Here is a 6717-nt window from a genome sequence, read left to right on the forward strand (position 1 = left end):
TTCTCCATATCCTCACCAACACTTTTTTCTTTTTTTTAAAAAAAATAGTATCCATCTGTATTAGTCTGTTCTCGCATTGCTAATAAAGACATACCAGAGAGTGGGTAATTGATAAAGGAAAGAGGTTTAATGGACTCACAGTTCCACATGGCTGAGGAGGCCTCACAATCATGGCAGAAGGAGAATGGGGAATAAAGTCACGTCTTACATGGCAGCAGGCAAGAGAGCTTGTGCAGGGAAACTCCCATTTATAAAACCATCGAATCTCGTGAGACTTATTCAGTACCATCAGAACAGTATGGAAGAAACCGCCCCCATGATTCTATTATCTCCACCTGGCCCCACCCTTGACACCTGGGGATTATTACAATTCCAGGTGAGATTTGGGTGGGGACACAGCCAAACCATATTATTATCTTAATGGGCATGAGGTGATATTTCATTGTGGTTTTGATTTACATTTCCTTAATGGTTAATGATACTGAATATTTTTTCATGTGCTTATTGGTCATTTGTATATCCTCTTTGGAGAAATGTTTATTCAAGTATTTTGCCCATTTTTAAAATCAAGATGTTTGGTTTTTTGTGGAATGATTTTTTAAATCTATGTTTAAGCCTAAAAGAGTGTTTTCAACAAATATAAAACAAATATTCTAAGGGAAAAGGAAGCGTTATATCACAGGTTAAGTGGAAGGTTTTTTTTTTCCTTCTTAGTGGTACATAAAATAACATTAAACCTTACAATTAATAGCATTTTATTTTATTTTATTTTATTTTATTTATTTTTTATTTTTTTTATTTTTTGAGATGGAGTCTCACTCTGTCACCCAGGCTGGAGTGCAGTGGCGTGATCTCAGCTCGCTGCAACCTCCACCTCCCAGATTCAAGCAAGTCTTCTGCCTCAGCCTCCCTAGTAGCTGGGACTACAGGCACATGCTACCACGCCTGGCTAATTCTTGTATTTTTAGTAGAGATGAGGTTTCACCATGTTGGCCAGGCCAGTCTTGAACTCCTGACCTCAAGTGATCTGTCTACCTCAGCCTCCCAAAGTTCTGGGATTACAGGCGTGAGCCACCATGCCTGGCCATTAATAGCATTTTAGATTCAATTAAATAATGGTTATAATGAGAGGATGATTTAATGAACTATTGTCAAATGGACTGAAATAATTTTTAAATATTTATATAAATGAAAGAATGTTGAACACATAAGAATGTAAGACTTAAAATATATTTAAATAAGAAATTATTTTGAATCCAAATATGGTATCAAATGAATTGGAATAGTTGAAATTTAGGTAGGAATAAACAGTTATAATTTCACTTCAGCAAGTAGAAGTTTGGGATAATGTCAAAAACTGAAGCAAAAAGGAGACAGTGCATCAGTATGCATTTGCTCTAAAGATTTTTAAAAATTCTATCATCCTTCATAGGAAAAGAAGGAGGGGGTTCACTACCTCTTTAGTGAAAGAAGACCACATACAGTCCCAATTGATTCTTCACTTTTCACCCCAAATAGTCAAATTGTATCTAGTAGACCTAGCCTATTTTTTTGTTGTCGTTTTTTGTTTTTCTTTCTTTCTTTCTTTCTTTCTTTTTTTTGTTTTTTTGTTTGTTTGTTTGTTTTTTTGAGACAGAGTCTTACTCTGTTACCCAGGCTGGAGTGCAGTGGCACCATCTCAGCTCACTACAACCTCTGCCTCCCGAGTTCAAGTGATTCTCCTGGCTCAGCCTCCCAAGTAGCTGGGATTACAGGTGTGTGCCACCACACCCAGCTAATTTTTGTATTTTTAGTAGAGACGAATTTTCACCATGTTGGCCAGGCTGGTCCTCTGACCTCAAGTGATCCACCTGCCTCAACCTCCCAAAGTGCTGGGATTACAGGCATGAGCCACCTTGCCCAGCCCTAGTCTATTGTTATTTCAGAAAACTGTTAGACTGACCCCCTGTATTTTTCTACTCCTTTGTCACAGATGCCTGAAATTTCTTTCACTGAATAAAAAGGTTCTTGGTTCATGATAAGAGATAACACTTAAAATACAATTGCCTGGTCACTGTCATCACTTATAATGGTCAGAGTCCTTAGTTGCAGACAAAAGTGTCCACTCTAGCTTAGATTAGGCAGAAAGGGATTTATTGAAAAATATTTGACAACACCAGAATCTCCAGGAGAACTAGCCAACTAGGCTGTGTGTTCATATAGTCACTACAATGAAACCAGAAAAAAAATGCCTAGTTCCTGTTCTAGTGAAAATGCTGCTGCCTCCACTGCCTACCAACTGTGATGTCACAAACTTGGCCTTGACTGCTTGGGAAGACCTGACTCCTCTGCCGCTGTGCTTGCTGGAAGGCCCAGTTCTTCTACAGAGGGATCGTCCTGTAGTTTGCTTCTACATCCAGGTCTTACAGGGGTGCATATGATTGGGAGGTTCGAGGTCACATGTGTGCATCATAGCTGCATAAGAGTCTAGAAAAATCATATTACATACTCTCACCTCTATGACATAGGCAGGCAAATCCTATAGGGATTGAAATAGGAATGTGAGTTGAGTTGGCAAACTTAACAATAGCTGCCAAACTCCTGGACTGAAACACAAGCTAAAATATAAACAATGAATCAAGAAGTATAAATAGGCTGGGCACGATGGCTCACGCCTGTAATCCCAACACTTTGGGAGGCTGAGGTGGGAGGTTCACTTGAGCCCCGGAGTTTGAGACCAGCCTGGGCAAAATAGTGAGACCCTGTCTCTACAAAAATAAATTAGATGGGTGTGGTGGTCCCAGCTACTAGGGAGGCTGAGGTAGGAGGATCACTTGGACCCGGGCGGTTAAGGCTGCAATCATGGCACTCCAGTCTTCACAATAGAGCAAGACTCCGTCTCAAATAAAAATAAAAAAGAAGAGGAAGAAGAAAAGGAAGAGGAACAAGAAGGAGGAGGAGGAGGAGAGGTTGGAGGGGGGAAGGGGAGGAAGAGGAGGAGGAGAAAGGAGGAGAAGGAGGAGAAGAGAAGGAGGAGGAGGAGAAGGAGAAGAAGAACGAGAAGAAGAAGGCATAAATATAATAGTGAACTTTATATCTTTCTCAACTTCAATAAGACAGGGTCCCAAGAAGAGACTAGGGTTTCTTGGATATCTGAAGTGAAGGAAGCATCAACCTTAGAGGAAGAAAAGGAACCAGACAAAGCAGGGGACTAAGGCTGGAATAGACAAAACCTCCCCATTCATCATTTGTTATAGGAGAGCCTGTTACCTTTAGCAAGATAGGACAAATAGGAGTTGTTATCCATTCTAAATCCAAGCTCTGCCGGGTCTGCATTATGAAGTTTTCCCCCAGTTTTTAAGGGAGAAAGTTTACTTATACATTGACTTCATTCCCAAAGGATTCATTGAATGAATCACACAAGGACTACAGTATATAAACTTGTTATTAGGTTAGTGTAAAAGTAATTGTGGTTTTTGGCAATAAAAATGGCAAAAACCACAATTACTTTTGCTCCAACCTAATACATTAGACACTTGTAGCTCAAGAGATGTTTTTTCCCTAACGATCTCTGATAATTTACAATATTTGGGCTCCATGAAGCCAAGTATCAAAGACATTTGTAGACGTCACCACACACCCCACCACCTTCAAGACCTGTGGCATGACTTGGCCTCCAGAGAGATAGCTGACAACTTTAAGGCAACTTCAAAGAGGCACAATTTACATGTAATAAAATGCTCCATGTTAAGTGTACAGTTTTGATACATGCATACACCCATGTGATCACCACCACACTTAAGAACAGTCAGCATAGGCTTTTAAAAAGAGGAGCCTAGGGCAACCTGCTTGGATCCCCTTCCATGCTGTGGAAGCTTTGTTCTTTCGCCCTTCGCAATAAATCTTGCTGCTGCTCACTCGTTGGATCTGCGCTGCCTTTAAGAGCTGAAAAAAAAAAGATGAGCCTAACAAGCAAGTATTTGTAATGTGTCTTCTCCATATTCCCAGCCAGTGTATAAAATAGATTCATTTGGCATGGATATTAGGTTTAGTGGGGAGGAATGCACACTGCCATCACAGAAATGCCACCCACTCATTCCCGTTGCTCCGTTCTTGCTTGGCAAGTTATCTCCTGACTGCAGTTGGCTTCCCTTATGGCCATCTTGGACTTCCTCAAAGCATGGTGGCTTCAAGGCAGCGAGACTTTCTGTGTGGTAGCTCAGTCTTCCAAGAGCGAGAATTCCAAGAGGCCCAACCAGAGCTGCAATGCTTCTTATGACTGAGCCTTGAAAGTCACTTCCGCTGCATTCTGCAGGTCAAGCAAGTCACTGGGACCAGCAAGGGGAGGGGTATGAGACCTCCCCTCTTAATGGGTAGAGTTGCATGTGTATACAACAGAAACTATCATGGAGCTGTATTTGGAGATTCTCTACAACAATAGGCCATAAAATGGCTTAAAGACTTTTTGGACAGAGCAGTGAACAGACGCTAAGGATATGGGGTTCAGGCTCTGCCAGGCTTGCTCAGGTGACACTCGCTGATCCCATAGAACACATCGGGGTTTCCTCTCTCCAGTCGCTTGGGGTCAAATGTGAATGAGGTGCATACAAATGGGGAGAGCCCTGTGAGCCTGAAGGAGGAGCCCCGGGCCTCACCACTGTTCTTAATTGTGGTGGTGATCACATGGGTGTATGCATTTATCAAAACTGTACACTTAACATAGAGCATTTTATGACATGTAAATTGTGCCTCTATGAAGTTGACTTAAAGGGGTCAGCTCCCCCACCAAATCAGTGTGGGCATTTCCCACAGGAACTTGGTGTGCCATAGCAGAAAGTCTCAGAACTGGTCTGGCAACAGCAGCATGAGCTCTGGATGAGAAAGACACCATGAGAGCCGGGCCTGGGCTTCCTCTGACTTCAGCCCTCTGAGGCCACCTGCTGCCTGGGACCCATCTGTTCCCTGCCCTGAGGGCTACTGTTGGAGACGTTCTGCTAAGGCTGAGTAGAGAGGCCTCAGCCAGGCTGGATATTGAGACTAAAGTTGAAAAGGAGGATTCGATTCTGGAATAAACAAATTGGAAAGAAGAATTCTCTGGAATACTCCAGGGTGAGATTCCAGAGGCCTGTGTATTTGGGGAAGCCCGAGAAGCAGAGAACAGAGGAGCAGAGCTGTTGGAACAGCCTGCAGGCGAGCAAATGGGGAGAAATGAAAAGACACCAGGCAGGCCCCAGCAAAAGAAAAGAAATGTCTCCCAGGAGAGAGGCCAGAACCGTCTGGAGCTCCGGGAAGTTGTCCGCCACAGCCCCAGCCTGGCCGCCGCAGCAGGAATCTCTATGCACGTGCCGAAGGTGGCACCAGGGGGTGCACACGGGGGAGGAGCCCTTCATCTGCAGCACATGCAGCAAGGCCTTCAGTCAGCACTCCAGCCTCACTGTGCACCAGGTGTGCACACAGCGTGAAGCCATCCATGTGCCCTGAGTGCAGCAAGACCTCAGCCACAGACAGCTCTTGCCTCCTGATGCACCAGAGGAGCCACACAGGCAAGAGGCCCTGTGAGTGCTCTGAATGCGGCAAGGCTTTCACCTGCAGCTCTGACCTCCTGGTGCCCCAGGGGACGCACGGTGGGGAGAAACCCCATCGCTGCACCCAGTGCTCAGTGTGGGAAGGCCTTTGGCCAGAGCTCCCACCTCATCTTTCACCAGACCACTCATGCCCGGAGGAAACACCAGCTGGTTTTCCTGAGCAGATCCTAGTGTTGATGCCCCAGGGCTTCAGGTCCAACACTGAATCCAAGTAAGAGCAAGCTGAGCCTTTGTCAGCAACCTAGCTCCGTGCCAGGAGCTGTGGAACAAGGCTGGGGCAGGCTCCCCCAGGGTCTTTGGAGAGACAAGATACACGCACATGTAAACATACACAAGTGACCAAATGCACCAGGTGACAAGACAGGATAAAGTGCTGAAGCATGTGAGAGATGGCAAGATTGGCCTGGAGGGGGTGCTGAGGCGAGGCCTCACTGGGCTGGTTCTGGGAGAATGGCTTGGCACCAGGTTGATGGGAGGCAACCTGGGGAGGGGACCAAGCTAAGCACAAGGATGACTCCACGTGGGCCCCAGTGAAAGGAGAGACTGAATACGGAGTCTCAAGTCAGGCTTGAGATGCGCATGGGGAAGTGGAGGGTTCAGGTCCGAAGCCCTGGTGTGTGAGAGCTACAACCAAATCCACAGTCCCGCCCACACTACTGGGTTTCCTGTGCCAGGGTGACCCGAGGTGAGCCATTGAGCATCACTGTCACAGCTGTCCAGGGCAAAACAGATGTTGTGTGCTCTGATTCAATGCCCTGGGTCCTCCACTGACACTGCCACAAGCAAGCTTGCAGCCCCAGGAGCAGTGGCACGGCTCTGCCTGCTTCCCACTCTCCAAATCTCTTACAAGCACATCTGATTAGTAGGACCTACCTAGAGCACACCAGAACCCTAGCTGCAAGGGAGTCTAGGAAACGTAGTGATTTGCTTTCCATGCTCTGCAGTATAGCTAGACATACCAGAAGGGGCTGGAATGGATGTGGAGTACCATTCTACCATATCCACCACAGAAATCTACAGTACTAGTCCTGGAATACACTTGAGAAGGATTGTTCTCGACAGAGAATGAGGGGTAAATTCTGTGACTTTGAAGCACTAAAATCTACCTCACTGAATTCTGTCCTTAGGGACCCATCCCTTCAACTCCCCAGCA

The sequence above is a fragment of the Pan paniscus genome, chromosome 21 (assembly GCF_029289425.2).
Source record: "Pan paniscus chromosome 21, NHGRI_mPanPan1-v2.0_pri, whole genome shotgun sequence".
Taxonomy (NCBI): Eukaryota; Metazoa; Chordata; class Mammalia; order Primates; family Hominidae; genus Pan; species Pan paniscus.